This window comes from Oryzias latipes, chromosome 16, assembly GCF_002234675.1.
Source record: "Oryzias latipes chromosome 16, ASM223467v1".
Classification (NCBI taxonomy): domain Eukaryota; kingdom Metazoa; phylum Chordata; class Actinopteri; order Beloniformes; family Adrianichthyidae; genus Oryzias; species Oryzias latipes.
The window spans coordinates 21,091,898-21,109,137 of record NC_019874.2 but is presented as its reverse complement, the minus strand read 5'-3'; the positions used below and the strand labels follow the sequence as shown (position 1 = coordinate 21,109,137).

General features: G+C 42.9%; 1 protein-coding gene across 8 annotated transcripts in view; it reads right to left on the bottom strand.

Moving 5' to 3' along the window:
• The window catches only part of cic (capicua transcriptional repressor), a 39,534-nt gene extending 31,363 nt beyond the window's left edge, over nucleotides 1-8,171 (bottom strand). For 3 of the 8 annotated variants that reach the window (XM_023964422.1, XM_023964424.1, XM_023964423.1), the window contains exons 1-4: nucleotides 7,380-8,171; nucleotides 6,912-7,006; nucleotides 6,264-6,360; nucleotides 4,489-4,599 (exon numbers count right to left, since the gene is read on the bottom strand). The gene's annotated coding sequence lies outside the window, so the exon portion shown is untranslated. Of the gene's footprint in view, nucleotides 1-3,196; nucleotides 3,438-4,488; nucleotides 4,600-6,263; nucleotides 6,818-6,911; nucleotides 7,007-7,379 lie in introns of those variants that run through there. The other 5 variants (XM_023964417.1, XM_023964419.1, XM_023964418.1 and 2 more) reach the window with 5 other exon arrangements.
• Between the last annotated feature and the right edge of the window lie 9,069 nt (nucleotides 8,172-17,240).

The following is a 17,240-nucleotide window of genomic DNA, read 5'->3' as shown; positions in this document are numbered from 1 at the left end:
GAAACGCCTGTCCTAAAGAGAAAATGTGGAAAACTTGGAAAGACAGGAAGGAGTCAGGGCCACAGGGTGCACTAGATGACTTGCGGGGTCTGATCTTAGCTTAGAAAAATGTGTTTGGTCATGCTTACAGCCTCCCAAACTCCTCTGGACTTGGCCTGATAAGTCAATGGCCGGCCATGTGTCCCCCCCCTCAGAAACTGTGACGAGTCTTGGACAGCAAAACAGACTGTTTATGCAACATGAAAATGATTTAGGAGCTTCTGAATTTTTTTCCCAGGTATTGCAACCAGTGCAAAAATGTTAAACGTGGCTCTGAAAGATAATAAACCTCGACTCCGAGTGAAAGCTTTGTCACATTTCTAGCAGTCGTCTTTCTAAACTCTGCTTTCTTTAGAAAAAAACCTTAATTTAACATGTTTATAAAAAACATCAATGTCAAAATTCATTTAGGAAATAACTGTGATAATTTCTAAGCTAATCATGTCAAATTCTACATGTAGAGAAATTAATAAAAGACAGGGAAGTGAAACGTTTGTCGTATTTTAATCCGTCCTTGAGAGATAAAAAGACTGCATACTCTGTGCACTCGGGCAGTATGTCCAAAATGTAATATATCGGCAGGCCTTTAACACAGTCTATGACATCAAAAGAGTCTGAATTAAAATATTTTCTTCTCAAGCAAAGATTTAGGAGAAGTGCAGATCCTAATTTAGGTAATTGTAGACACCGTCCTGTTATAAAGTGGTTACGAGCGACTGTTTTCTCTTCTTTTCTAAAGCCACTGTAAATCTCAAATAGGCAGATCATCAGCATCTCCACGGAGCTGGATCGGACTCCCTGTAAACAGCAAAAAGGGAGATGTTTCACCTAATAAACATACGGGAGCACAAAATGCAAGCCTCCTCAACAGCAGCAACCCAACTTTACACGCACGCTAAATGCCCTCCTTGGAATTTACAGCGCTGTCGTGCATATGCTGTGAAGCTCTCCTTGGGCCTATATATTGTTACTCGCTCACACACTCATTGTGCAGTATAAGCACTTGTCCTTGTGCATGACTTTACAGTCAAAGTTTTGCAATCAAGGGGGTAAATAAACAACCAAAAACTACGTTTTTTAAATAAAGTGTGGGGGGGAAAAAAGGCTAGACTGTGAATTTCATTTTCTAGATGAGGGAAAGGATGACTCTAATAAATCATCTAAATGAGTTCTTATCGGAAGTGTTAATACAGAGCAAAAAAAAAAAAAAAGTAGTAAAGTATTTATTACCTGATCATGCCACCCTAATAAACCTCTACGTTGATGCATGTTTAATGAATTAGCCAAGGAGAATGCAGTCTGTGCCCACTGCAGTTTGGCACATAATGAGAGGGATGCAGAGGGTGCTTCTAAAGGTGTCCATAGCTGTGTTCAGGTTATGTCCACCATGCTGCGTTCGCACTATATGTCAATACGTGTGTGTAGGCATTGTGCGGCTCCTTCTCTCTTCCTAGAAACGTTTTATGGGTGCCTGTATGGCTTCGGGAGGGGGATGCGGTGATGGAGACAGAGATGGAAAAAGGAAGACCGTGCAATAAAAAAAAAAAAAAAAACAACAACAACAAAAAAGGAGACATGAGGACAGATGTGTTGGCAAAGGCTGGCATGGCCCTCTCGCTCATCAGAACGGCAGGGCGGTCGGTTTTGCCCTTAACTGGGTCACGAGGGAAAACGCTCAAACATGAAACAGCAAAAACTATATACAATTATATGTTCTCTGCTGCGTACAGACATGCTTTCGTTCATGAGTGACTGGGAGGTGATTCCACAGACATGACATAGAAAACAAAACAGGGTAAATTAAGTGCAGCAATAAGGCGAGTTGTGTGTGAGGATGCAAAGTGTATGAGAGAGCAAATCTGGTGGCATCTGGAATATGGTGTATATAAAGGGAAGGGATCCATTTTATTTAAAAAGATTCATAATAAGGTCTGACTTTTGTGCACTTCAGCTAATATTGATCATAAATCTGTAGAATGGAACAAATGACGGCTCCTGTTTGGGGACTGCCAATGCCACATCAATGATCAGCTGCTCAACAAGCTATGCAATAGCTGGCCACAGCATTAGAGGAAAAACTGGAGAATGAGGAGAGCATGACAGGGTGGGAATGTGTAGGACACGAGGATTTAGGTAGAAAACAAATGTCAAAAAGGAAGCATGAAATGTCAGTCATTGGTCTGAAAGCTGATTATAATAAAAAATGCACTGTCAGAAATGTGACACTAGGACAAAAGCGTAAAAGTGGAGTTTTCAGGGGGAAACAGCCGAGAAGACAAGCGACCGCATCCCCGGCTTCGATGCGCTCATCTGGGAGTACTACGAGAGGCGCTCCACAATGTCAAAGCAGTATCATGACTCAAGGCGGTCAGGCGGTCTGCGGTGCTGCTCAGTAACAAACACAAACCGGTTCCGAGTGGCCTTTCCAGAACCAGAAGGGCCCGAACGTTTTTATTTTTCGTGGGGGAATGGACACATTTGCCCCTTGGAGCACACACGCACGCGCTCCTTCGAAGCTTCTTTATGGTGACACCAAGGACTACTTTATGTCGCGGAAAAGACAAGAAAACTTCGGATAAAAAGGCGAACATTTTTCTTGTGTTTCGCTCTAGTAAGCAGCCAAGCAACATTAGTAGTAGTAGGGGGGTTTGTAGATGTCGTAGTACGCAAGAGTAGCTGAAGATATACACATAATGACACGGTGAGCCAAACCAAAACACGATGGTTTCGTTTTTTCACTTCTGGAATAAACACGGCACGCGCCCGTGCGAATGTTAGTAAACATTTGAGCTAAAAATGTAATACTGCTAAGCTAGCGTCATTCAAAACTCGGGGAAACTAACGTCAACGAAGAGTCATCCGCAGTAACCGAAATTTTTTTAAATGAAAACCTAAGCATGAGTGTTTTCTTTAAGAAAAATATCCTACGGGTTTGCGGTGAAAACATTTTAGAAAGTTTTTAGGCTGTTTATCCCCCCAACCCCTCCCCTTTTAATCGGCTCTTCCACGGCTCGTAAGCCGTGCCACTCCATTCCTTCGGACGGGGAGCAGAGCAAGAAAACGACCGTTGGCGGTTTTCTCGACTTGCTTCTGTTAAATGGAAAGTGTGTGTGAGTTGAGCTTCAACTGCCCAGTGCCAACTTAGTTTTCAACTCACCCAAACAGAGCTTTTCCTCTCACAGGGGAAAGATTTGTGGTCTCATTCTCTCGAGAAGAAGGCTCGGACAACTCTTGCTAACGCCTCCTAGCTGTCGTCTTTGACCGTGCGAAGGCAACTTAGGTTCTACTTTTCCTCCGCAAAACATGTCTTTCCCCCGCAGAAACTCAAACGGGAATACAAAAAAAACTATCGGTCGTCTTTTCCACTACAGTCACAAAATGGTGAATGAACTACTCACAGCTGGCTAACCTGACCAATAAGGGCTCGCTGACAGGTACAGTAGCCAATCAGCGTCGATGTCCCAGAGCAGGGGGCCGGGCACACTGTCAAAGTCCTGTTGACAGACAGGAGCCTCCCACCAATAGCGGAAGGAATGCTGAACAAGACCAGTGCCCTCTCCCAAACTTTACAGTGTCCAATAAGAACTTTGGGAACCATAGGAACAGCATGGGGGAGGGCCGAGGGGAGGAACAGAACAACCGCGCGCCAATTAAAAGGCACAAACGCCCCCTCCCCTTTTGAAAATGAGTATGTTTACCATAATTGACAGCACAAATGTCATCCTTTGCGCAGGCACTGATAAAATATCAGCCGATCCACTAGACCAGAAAATAGACGGAGCATGCGGGTGAATGCATGAACCTCGAGTTAATTATCTGCAAACATCTAAACTGCAAAAAAGTAAACCAAAATTATTATTTTTTTTGCATCATCCTTTCTGCATATAGAATAAAACAACTGGAAAAGACACATATATCTAATAGCTGTCCTTTGATTACAAAACAACTCCTGTGTTGCAGCCTTTACTTTCCGATCTCCCTTTTCTCTCAGCAACAGACGCTCACTTTCACTGCTTTCAGCCAATAACGGGGCTCACAGAGACTCCGCCCACTCCGCTGAACCTAAACGAGAGCTTCACGACGCACGTCACTTCAGTGGCAGGAGATTGGACAGGTGTGCCAAGTCTTTGGGCCAATAGACGAACGGGGAGGTGATGTCATCACAAGTGTTGCCACCAGCTGGACCCAGGGGGCGTGTCTTTGACGTAAAGCCTGCTAACCCTGCGTTTGCAACTTGCGGTGGTTGGAATGAGTCTGTTTTGCTTAGTAATAACTGTGAAAAGAGGCCGTTTTGGAAGGCAGGTAATCTCATGTGCAACATATGATCACTTTTATAAACGACCTTCCGCTTTCACGCAGAGGGGTTAAAAAACGACGTTATCTTGCCACGGATGTAGTTCATAATAGTAAACATTACATAATCGCATAGTCTTGTGCGTAGTAGAATACCAGAATCATGCTGAGGCGCACACTCATGCAACTGACGGTGGCAGCGCCACCTGATGGTGGCGTCTGACGGGGGCATCCAGTTCAGAGATGGATGAAACGAGACGTTCAGACCTAAAAACAGAGGAACACACGGATTGGTTAAACGCACAACGATTCTATACTTTCTAAGTGTGGGGAATGCACGCGCCAGTGTGCAGAGGAATTGGACACAGACAGGAGTGGGAATGGATTCAAATGTTGGTGATGACTGACATCTAGTGTTCATTGGGTAGAACTGCAATCTGAGTCAAATTTAATAAAATAAAACCCCATACTGGTTTTGTATTAAAAAATTATTATAATGAATTTCTCAATGAACATCTATACGGAAAAATGACACGCACAGAGGGATTGTAAAAATGAAATACAATCTAACATGGAGAAATTATGGATGGCATATATCAAATAATTATCTCAAAGTGTACAGATTTTGAGTTATCCATATTATGTAAATCTATTGTTTTAAGGTTGGAATAAGCGCACTATTTTAAGAGAAATACATAATAAAGGTTATTCCAATATATTTCAAAAGTCTTTTTCTATTTGCAAAAAGCGTGTTTTTCATTACTCTTAACAGGTAGTGTTTGTCATATTTGTTTTTATAGTTATTTTTCTTTTAGACGTTCTATGTTTTCTAAGATGTTCTTCGAGGCCTAGCCCTTTCATGCTGCTAAATTGTGTGCAGCTCATGGCCAACTTTGTCTGCTTTCTAGCTGACTTAGATGGTTGTTTGTCTACCTCCTGGAGAGAGTCTATTACTTCCTTGTATGTGGTGGTGGTGGGGCCTTTACCCTTGAAAGAGGGCTGTGATCATGCACTGTTCTTTTTTTGATGTCCGGGCTGTTTTATGTTGCATAGCACACGGGTTTACATTTACAGAGCACACCAAAATGCCAATTTGTCCATTGTTGAAGGTTCTGGCCATCGCTCTTAAATGGAATCTTTTTTTCAGCCCAGAATTGAATGTGTTCACCAGTGCAGAGAACTAATTGGAACCCCAGTTACAGGTTCACAGCAATGACTTGTGAATGCAAACAGCTTAGTGAACACAACTTTCATAAATAACAAAAAAAGAATAAAAGAAATTAAAAAAAAAAAACCCCCCCCCCCCCCCCCCTAAATCTGGATGACTTCAAAATAAATCTTCCATTTTAAAGTCACATCCGTATTCAAGTATAAATAAACATGAAAAATTACAAGGTGTGTCAGAAAATGCTTCAACCCTTTCGACGTACCCTCTTTTAAAACAAAAAGTAATAAAAAAAGACCAGATTTTATGAATCATGTGTTCTGTGTGTCTAGGTAACAAGAATCTGCTGCTCTCTGGTGGTGCAGGGGTGATAGTGAGAGGAAGATCACACCCCTTTTTTCTTGGCAGTGAAAAACTAGCTCTTTGGACACATTTCTGAAAAAGTGTGCAATCTTATTAGCAAATAAAAAACATTTAATGATGATACATTTCTTTAGTAATTTCAGCCATTTAACATTGTTGCTGATTGTTTGCAAAGAAACTACCTTTTGCCTCATTAACAAATACACATTAAATTCCTTAGTTTAGATCTTAATTTTGCTATTGGGTTTCAGTTGCAAAGATACTGAAGTGTTTATAATAATCCTAAAATGTAGTCAGCACCTCCTTGAGTAATCTGTTGGAAATGATGAGGAATTTGGAATCAAACAGACTGAAATTTTACTGTTGAAATCTGTTTTTTTGCTCCTCCAGGGTCCAACTCTACCTCCAAAACTGCTGTTAGTTTCCATCCATCCATGCATCAATCTTCCACACGTGTCTCTGCTACGACAGGGTGAAGCTGCACCCAGAGCTTCCTTCAGCTGAAAAATACAGGAGGGTTTAAACTGTCACTTGAAGTTGTAACCTGTACTTGACAAATGTTTGATTAACATTTTTGTGATTCATTATTTGTGAATATATTTCTGATTGTGATTGCAGTGGCACAGAGGAAAAGACAGCTGGAGCTCGCAGAGATGAAGGATGCTGAGGTTCTCTTTTGTAGTGACCAGGATGGATAGGATCAGGGATGAGTACGTCAGAGGGACAGCGCAGGTCAGAGGTATGGAGATAAAGTCAGAGAGGCCAGACTAAGAGGGTTCGGACATGTCCAGAGGAGAGACAGTGAATATATTGGTAGAAGAGCTGCCAGGCAAAAGGTCTAGAGAGGAAGACCAAAGAGGAAGGTTGTGGATGCAGTGAATGAAGACATGAAGGTGTTAGAGTAGAGGATGCAGAAGACAGGGTTAGACGGAGGACGCTGATTCGCAGTGGCGACCCCTGAAGGTAAAAGCAGAAAGGAAAAGAAGAAATGTGTGATTATTTATCAAACTTTTATAAGTGAATCCTTAAAGTGCAAGAGGTTGGGAAGCACCTCAGATGGCTACTGAAACTCAGGCGAGAGATGGATTATTCCACAGTAGCGATGGAAGTGCCATCCTGTAGCAACAGGGACGACAGGAAGATTTGCTGCAACACAGAAAATCCAGATTTGACTATTTTAAAATCAGATATTGTGTCAGCAAGAGCTGTGTAGGTGGCAAGTGAGATTAAAAAGACAAATAAAGTTAAATGACCCACACAGGAAAACAAAAAAAAATATTTTATTTTTAAGAAACAATGTTTTTAAAATTGTGCTGAACTGTTTACGACTGTTTAGAGTGCTGGAAAATGAATAGATAAATTGCTGGATGGATATTGTTTGTAGATCTAACCTTATGAGAGGCCACATGAGACATTACTCCTACTTTGTTGCATAAACTCTTCTATATACTAACCTTTGTGAGACAAAATATGAATTATATCTTGTATGGCGTCTCATATAACCTTACTTTACATCTACCTGCTTCTGGATCATAGCTGTACCTTCACCAGCAGCACGACGGCATCCAGTTTCTGCCTGAAGAAATCAAACAGAAAAGAAGTTTTATAAAAATAAAAAATAAATCATCAAAAAATATCCTTTTCTTGTTCAGAAAATGTTTTCATTATCCCCCCTCTTAGTGCACCTTTATGCAAATAAAAGACACATGTTTTTATCTATTTATATTTGATAAAACGGTTGGATAAAAAGCTGAAAAAGTCCTGAAGTCCATTTCATTAAACTATTAGGCTCATGAATCAAGTTTTTCTATAACTGAAAACAAGCTAAAACAACGTAAAGTCACTGCTTCTGCCACGAAAAGCAATATGATTATATAATTACATAAATTAGGCAAATCTTTTCATATTTGTGGAATTTTATGATTTTAAGAATTTCTCTGGCGTGTTGCACACTTGCCATTGATGTTAGCATCTTCAGCAGCAATAATGACACTGAACATCCTAAAAATGTCATTCAATCGATCCAGAATGTCACCCGCTGATACAAACTGTACACATTTTTCCGTAATCAGTCATCACAGTTTAATCTTAGTGTCCTACCAACGGCATTGAGCAGGAGGTAAAGGGATGAAACGTCCAAAGATCAGCCTATGAGGGTTTAGGCCACACCCACTTTCACTGATTAACAGTCATTCTGCTGATTCAATGTTTTTTGGAAAAGGAAAATTTTGACATCACAGATTTTGGGGGGAAAAAGATTACAAAAAAACCATTGTTAACAGTGCTCTTACTGGCTCGGCAGCTATGCCACTTACAACTCCCCCCCCCCCCCCCCCCCCTTCTGCTGCACATGACAATTTCATGAAAAAAAACTGTTTTTTTCTAAATGGCAGCTGTTTTGTTTATTTAATCGCCATAGCAACCATTTTATGTTTTAGTTGCCTGGGGGTGACAAACAGGTCTATATGCCATTTTTAGAAGAATCGGCAAAGGTAAACCTTTGGGTTTCCTTGGCAACAGAGGGGGATTTGTTACACCCACATTCCTAGTATGTTCCTTTCATGTGTCATATCTTTTGTTAAGCTTAAACCAATGAATAACTTATTAAATTTTCACAATATTCCAGTAAAAATTGTGTGAGCAAAAAACATCACTTTTGTGAGTTCGCCACGGTAACGCCCTTCAAAATCTACCACTTTTAAATCAAGCATTTTTTCCTCAAGTAGCTTCCTAATGACGCCCGAGAAGTTAAGAGGCAATTGATCGAAATTCTTAGGAGGACTTTAAAATTTGTAGCCAGCACAGACATTTTTTTGCAAAAAATTAAAGATGGCTGCCTCTTCTCGAGGTCAGAGGTCAACGAATCTTCAGGGATGGTTGTAGATTTAACCTCTGTGAAAGTTTGAAGATTTCTTTTCCCATATTGTGGGGAAATTGGCTGCTTGGATTTGAGGCCATCCCATAATAATTTAAAAACTTTCTTTGGATGTCCCCAACATGTTTGACTTCATTAGGGAAATATGTTTTTGAACTCTATGAGAGGTTCTGGCAGCTTCAACCACTGTGATGTCATCAGTTTTGGGGGTTCACTACGGCCCAGAATTCATTTTCACCAGGTACTAGTGAGGTACTAGTGAGCTGGGGAGTTTTTGAGTATGTGGCGGGGGTTTTTGCTCAAAGGCGCAGTAAGAAAGACAAATTGTGAAAACAGTCTGGTTGTTGCTGCCACAACAACACTTTAGGTCAGTAATTCTGTCAGCAGACTTTTCCCAATCTCACAATTCTTTTACATGTTTGTATTATTGATTTTAATTACTAAACATTTTGGAGCGTCATAATTTGAATAAACATTCATATTAAATGGGATAATGCCGCCGGCTCGTTAGCGAGTTCCTCCTCCCTTCTCGTGCTCTGATGTCTCATCCTCCGTGGGAGCCTGACATTTGACCTCCACCCTTCACCCGCTCTCTGCACACTCCTGACTGGACTGTCAGTCACACAGCAGAGGCCTTCGTATCCTGCTGAGATCTGCTGTCAGAGCAGCGTCAGGTAGAAACACACACAGGAGAGAAGTGAAAGGGGAAAGCTCGGAATCTGACGTTCAACAGACCCACAACCAGACGTACAAAACACACTTTTTTTCCTAAAACAATAAATTCGTACTTGAAGCTCTTGATCCACATTCCCACCTGGCCAACAGGAGAACTCTAAACCCGTTCTACATAACTTCCCAGGAATGATTCTCGCCTCGGTGTTCCTTACAGCAGGCGCTAGGGAGTGGGATAACCTCTGACCCTCATTTTGACCTCTCCCATAGTCATGCATGGCCCCATAAAAAAAAACTTGAACAAGGGGTGAATATAGTAAACAGAGTCAGGAGGGTTTTTGAGTTAACAGTTTCATGGTCATTGGCACCGTGCGCTCCAACGAAATGGCAAAAACCAACAGTATAACTCCGATTCTGAGGCTTTGCTGTGGATTTACAGCATAAGACCTCAGAGCTCGCCTCCCTCCATCCTTCTAACGGAAAGCAGGACTTGAAAAACGCCGGCAGCAATGGATTCTTGTTAGACACGGGAGCTGGGGCTTCATGTGGGGGCTTTGATTCCAAAAATCCAGCAGAAGTGCAACAGCTGAAGTGGACTACTTTTTATTGGTCTCCCTTCTTAACTCAGCCTGTAGCTATAAGTTGAATTCTGAATTTATTAGTTTATTATAACAAGCAACACCAGGAAATAGCGTGTGTTTTATCCTCTAAGGTTTTATACACCTGCGTTATTTTGGTGAGAACTCTTTTATGAGAAAAAACATGCAAACTTTGCTTCAGCTTTGGGAAGAGTATGAGCTCTTGAAGGCCTCTTTGTGTTTCAGCAGAGGACGAATTAGTTCCTACGTCTGATAAATGCTGCACTCAAAGTGAGATTAAGCTAGTCAGAGAAAAGGGATGGAGAAATATCAAAAAGTCTGTCTTGTGTGGACTTATTTAGACCCCTGAAGTGCATCTGTGTTCTGAAACTGTATACCGGCTCAGTGACCCTGATAAATGCCTGACGAATCACAGGGCGTGTAACAGAATACAGCTCGGGCCCTAACGGGAGCCGTGCCGAACTTCGGCTTCCACACAAGCGGCAGTGTGGGAGAACAGTAGGCCCTTGTGCTGGCTGCATTCTTGTTCACAGTAACTTTACACTCCTCAGCTGTTCCTCGGGGGTACATGTCATGTTCCACAGCTGAAGGCAGGGGCTCTTGTGGAGAGGCATCCTTGGACACACAAACGTCCCCTTATGCTAATGGAAAACAACAACAACAGCAAAAAAAGACAACACAAAGCTAAGTGCAGCACAGTTAATCTTTTTATCACCTCTGGCTGGTGCAGGGAATTTTGCAGAAATAAATATCAGTGACTTAGTAAAAGACAGGAGAGCAAACCTAAGGGAAGTGCTGTTTCCCTCTTCCACCAATAGAGGGAGACATTCCATGAGAAATGGCAAAACAAATTTCAATGACAAGTTAATTAAAACCAGTTTATCAATAAATTTTACCCATTTTATGAGTCTAAAAACTGTTTTAGAACCGTTTTCTTTAAAACGAGGGCAGTCAATTGAATAAAGACGCTGACTGGAAAGGAGGAGGAAAGGGAAGTTTCAAACCAACCACTTGAATGCGCGCGCGCCTTGAGTCCTGTGCGGTGCAGCTTTTCTCCGTATGGTGGAGGATGCGGTGAGCTTGTATCGTAAGTGTCTCAGACGCTGCAGCTCTGCTGGGACTGTGGCCGCGTGCATGCAGGAAGGCTCTGTACTGTCTGCAGCGTGCACTCGCTGCACAGGCTGAATGTGGAGCACGCAGCCGGCTCGGCTCTGAGTCTGCACGGGCCCGGTTCCGCGAAAGCTGGAGGATGTGGAGGAGAGGGAAGGATGCTGCACAGGTGACGGAGCCCTGCGGTTCCTGCGGTCTCCTGCTGCACCCGGATGCTTGGTGTGTCAGCAAGAGAAATCCAGAGGGTTAAGCAGCTGAATTTTGCCTTTGGAAAACAAACAATAAAGTTGTTTTTTTTTTTTAAAGAACTGACGTGGTAAAAGTAGCCCAATCTCTTATCATTACTAACACTATTGTTAATAATGACGTTGTCCATCATGACAGTCTATTTTTTTTAGTTTAGGCTTTCTAATTTAGATTCTAATGGCTGTTTACTGTTTAAAATTATATTTCATTTTAGAAAATCCATCAATCCATTTTCTGAACCAGCTGAATCCCTTTTGAGGGGTTGCTGGAGCCTATCCCAGCTACGGTTGGGCGACATCGGGCTCCACCCCGAAAAAGTCACCTGTCTGTTGCTGGTTCACATACACACTGAATTTAAAAAAAAAATTATTATTATTATTATTTACCAAGGCTGTTTCCCACCAAGGTGGGGTAGCCTAGACAAGGCACACAATTTTAGCTCCCTCTGTCTCTTCCCCAAACCCTCCTCCTTCAGTGCGTGAGTGCGTGTGTGCGTATGTGCGTGCGACTGGTCTGAGATCTGGTCTAAGCCACACCACACTGCACCAGGGTCAGCTGCACAGCCCAGTGTGGGCACCTCCACTGCAGGGCCTCAGCCAAGGCTGGTTTCCCCTTGCCGCTTCATCCCAAGACCAGACCTCTACCACACCCATCCATTCATCCATACACAAACTCTCTCCACCCATCCCTGTCCTGAGCAGCCTCTCTCCCCTGCACCACAGTCATCCCTCTTGCATTCAGCGCTCTCCTTACACCCTCCGTCCATCCCATTCGCGGTCTTCCTCTCATTCTCACTCCACTCACATCAGATTCATATACCTTTTTCACCAATCGCTCCCTTTCCATTCTTTCAACATGTCCAAACCATCCCAGTGCCTTTTGCTCTGCTCTTTCAGCCAACTCTCGCGTCACACCAGTTCTCTCTCGGATAACTTCATTTCTCATACGATCCATACGCGTCACACCACACATACTCCTCAAACATCTCATCTCAACTGCATTCAGCTTCCTCTTTTCCGCCACTTTCAGACTCCATGTTTCAGCCCCATATAACGCTGCAGGCACCACCACACCCTCATACAATCTCCTTTTTGCATCCTTTCCCAGTGACCTACATTCAAACACTCTCTTCATTCCTCCCCATATCTTTCGTACTTCATTCATTCTAAACTCTACCTCTCCCCCCATTCCACCATCCACACAGACACACGACCCTAAATACTGAAAACACTCTACCTCTTCCAACAACTCCCCATTTAACGCCACATTCAATCTGCGTTCACCCTTTAACCTCGTACACCTCATCACCTTACTCTTTTCCACATTCACTCTCAACTTCCTTCTGTCGCACACCCTTCCAAACTCCTCAACCAGACGTCCCAAGTTCTCTTCTGAGTCAGCCACTAGTGCAGTATCATCTGCAAACAGCAGCTGATTCACACTCCATTCGCTGCCGTCAGTATTTATCATGCTCACACCCGTACCCGACACCCTTTCATTTACCTCTTTTACCACACCATCCATATACACGTTAAACAACCACGGAGACATCACGCATCCCTGACGCAGACCAACCCTCACAGGAAACCACTCACTCATGCTATTTCCCACTCTCACACACGCTCTACTGTGTCTATAGAAACTCTTCACACCTTCCAACAATCTACCATCAATACCATACATACTCAACACCACCCACAACGCCTCTCTATCAATCCTATCATACGCCTTCTCTAAATCCATGAATGCCCAAAACACCTCCCTCCCCTTAGCCAAAAACTTTTCACACACCTGTCTCACAACAAACACCTGATCCACACACCCTCTACCTCTCCTGAAACCACACTGCTCTTCACCAATCATACACTCAGTTCCCTCCACTACCCTATTAATCAGCACTCTCCCATATACTTTGCCTACAACACTCAACAGACTAATACCCCTAAAACTACCACATTCATACTTATCACCCTTACCCTTGTACAGGGGAACCACACACGCACTCATCCAATCAAGCGGCACCTGCCCATTTGCAAAACACACATTCAACAATCTCACTAACCACTCAATCACGATCGCTCCACCACACTTCAGGCATTCCCCAGCACACCCATCCACACCTGCAGCCTTTCCTACTTTCAACTTTCCCACAGCTTGCTCAACTTCCTCTCCTGTAATCAACGTTTCATTCAACTCTCCCAATACATTCAGTCTACTTTCCCTTCCATCCATCCCAATCACAGCATCCCGATCTTCCTCCACATTCAGCAGCCTCTCGAAATACTCTGCCCATCTTTTTCTTACTGCATTCCCCTCATTCAACATCCTTCCATCCTCTGTTTTCACTTTCTCCTCCCTCCCCGACACTCCCTTTCGCACCCTCTTCACCTCCTTCCAAAACATTTTCTTGTTCTCTCGAAAATTATCAGTCAACTGTCTGCCCCACCTTTCGTCCGCAGCCGCTCTTGCCTCACGCACAGCTCTCTTAGCATCCCTTTTCTTCTCCTTATAACACTCATATGACTCCCTGTCCTTTCTCTGCAGCCATACTTCGTACGCACATCTCTTCTCAGCTACAGCCAACCTTACATCCTCGCACCACCATTCACTTCCCTTTCTTAGACCACCCCCAACACGTCTCACACCACACACTTGCTCTGCACTTCCAACCACTGCACTTTTGAACTGTTGCCATTCTTCCTCCACTCCAACAACCATTTGCTCCTTCACCATATTCCACTTGCCACCTAATTCCTTCTGATACTCACACATTTTCTCTCTGTTCTTCAAAACACTCACTCTCAGAACTTTTCTTGCCTCCCCACTCTTTCTCGATCTCACCCATGGCATACCCACACGCAACCTTCCTTCCACCAAAAAGTGATCAGACATGCCTCCACACTCTCCCCTCCTCACACTTACATCCAGCAATCTACTACATGCAACCTTTGAAACCACCACATAATCCATCAGTGCTTTGTCAATCACTCTTCCACCACTCTGCCTCACCCACGTATACTTATGGATCTCTTTCTTTCTGAACCATGTATTCCCAATCACCATCTCTCTTTCAGTGCACATTCCTATCAGTCTCTCACCATTATCATTCTTTCCAGGAACACCATGCCCGCCAACAACACCCTCAATTTTCTCATCACCCACTCTAGCATTCAGATCTCCCATCAGCACTACATTCACATTTGCTCCAAATCCTTGCAAGCACTCATCCAAGTCGTTCCAGAATGTCACTCTCTCCTCTTCATTCCTCTCACTGCCAGGACCATATGCACTCACGAACACCCACAGCTCCTTCCGAAATTTCGCTTTCACCCATATCAGTCTTGGTGAAACCTCCTTCCATTCGACCACACATCGTCTCACCTCACAGCTCACCAGCAAAGCCACACCTTCTCTTGCTCTCCCGCTCTCTACACCAGACATTCTCCCACTCACACTTCCAAACACACACTCACCCTTCCCTTTCATCTTTGTCTCACTCAGTGCTAACACGCTCATTCCCCTCCTTTCAAACATCCTTCCAATCAGATCTCTTTTGCTTCCGTCTGTACTACACCCCCGCACATTCAACGACCCAATCTTAAGGGTTTGGGGAGGTAATCTCCCCTTCCCAACTCTACCCTGTCCGTAATTAGGGATGTAGTTACAGGGGAGAGGATTCCCAGTCCTCTCGCTCCGTCCCTTTTAGTCGCCTTTTACGACACGCAGGGAATACGTTGGTAGTATTCTTTACGACCCCCCTAACCACAGGGGACTTTTTATTCTATTCTGTTAACGATTTTGTGCAGTAAAAAGAAAATAACTTCATTTATTAAATATTTACTCAATTTGGCCTTTAATCAACCAAACACTAGAACTTTTGTTGCTAAAAATGTGAAGCTTTGTGGAAATTCTTAAGACCTGGCACTGTTCTGTTCTGCAGCTCCATATGTCGTTTGCCTTTTGCTGCCTCTTCTGTTTCTGTTTGCTGAAGCTCTGGCCTGGCTCATGTTTTGATGGCATGCTTTCTTTTTAGAAGTTTAAAATACCAGTTTCAAATTAATAATGCAAGAATGCCATTTAAGGCCTTGAAACTCTGGAGGCTCTTCGGCGGTCTTCCTCTTTCTCCGCTGTGGGAACCTGGAAGTGCGCCTGCAGCAGAATGGGGGGGGGACGGACGTCATCAAAACAGGGGGAGCCTCACGTGTGGACGGTGTGTGCACATGAGCTGGGGAAAGTGCTTTTCCTCTGTTAGGAAAACGTCAGAGCTAGCAGCGATTTAAGAAGCCAGGATATATGTTGAGCTCAGAGCGGCTTGAACACAAACTACTATTTTAGGATGCATTAAAACACAAGTGTGTCGTATTGGGAATCTGCATTAAATAGAAACATTTAAGGGATGTTCTCTGCTGCATCTTTCTGCAAAACATTCAGGAATGTTCATCTCTTAAGGGGCATTTTGTGTTTGCGCTTTTCACTTTCAAGTCATATTCCAGACGAATCCAAAAGACCCACTCTAAATTAGATTTTTTTTATCGTGTTTGTGTGTCATTTTCCTGATAGAGGAAATATATAAAGAAAATGGATCCTAAAATTACATGTCTTAGTATTTCCTTAATTAAATCGTTGTGAATCAGGAACAGACGCTCTTTCAGAAGGACCGTATTTGTGTAAATACGCGAGGTGGGCCACAAACTTCCTGCTCTGCTCCATTCTGATGCATTTACTTGCAGAAAAATAGATACATTTTACTTCTTCGTTTTTCTCGTCTGAGCTGGCATCTGGCTCAAAACCCCACAGCTGGATCGCTCCAATCTTGCTCGCCATTTTTGTTGCACAGGTTATGTTTGGTTGGGGTAGTAAGCTAGCGGAAGAGCATGTAAACAGAGAGCTCTCGGCAATGAAGAGGTGGACAGAGATGATTGAAGTGGGATTATAAGCAATTTGTTGCATTTTTGCTAAAAAAACAACTGAATTCATGTAAAAAATAGTTAATTTGTACCTTTGGTGTCCTCATTGTACCTGTGAGAGATGAGAAGATTACAGACAAGTGCAGCAGCGTAACCCTTGTGCTATCCTAGGCACTTTGCCATTGGGAGTTGGGTCATCTAGACCCACCAGACAGTGCTCTGAACCTTTTTTCTTCAATGATTTATGATCTTCACTGGTGTCCATGGATTACATGAAGTCTTTCCACCTTTATCCACGGTAGGGAGAACATGTCAATGTAAGGGTGGGGTCATCTAAGATAGCACAAGGGTTAAGAGGACACTCAAAGCCGCTTCACTTTACATTTATTTTACATCCAAAACTGACACAATGCATCACTTTGTCACTTCTGGATGTAAATGCATCGTAAAATGAGTTTTTGTGCAATGTAAATTTTTTAAAAAGTGTCTTCAGTCTTGGGTTGTTAGGCGACCACATCTTTCAAGTGTGTAACATTCACAGGCTCAAAAGCAGGAATTCAATTCAACATGATTCACCGTTGGACAAAAAAACAGAAAAAATTACTGCAGAGTTGTCAGAAAGAAGACCTAAGACGCTTTATTCTTGCATAAAATAGCTGAACTGCAGTGAAGGCTCATGTTTGAGTTAAAAATATAAAGAAAATCTACTTTCTTTATCAGCGTAAACCTAAAACTACACATTTTCAAATGTATTAAAAGTACTTAGAAGTTGTAAAAGTGACTTTTAAAAACAAAAACGCCCCCCCCCATGCGAGTTGTAATCTCCAGACATCAAAACTGCCCCCACCTTTTTATTGACAGGCTTTAAAAGGTAATCTTTTTGTTTTCAAATGACTTGATAATAAAACCTCATTGTCCTTTATAATGAATGAACGTGGAAGCCTGGAAGAACACACGTAAACAAAGTGGGA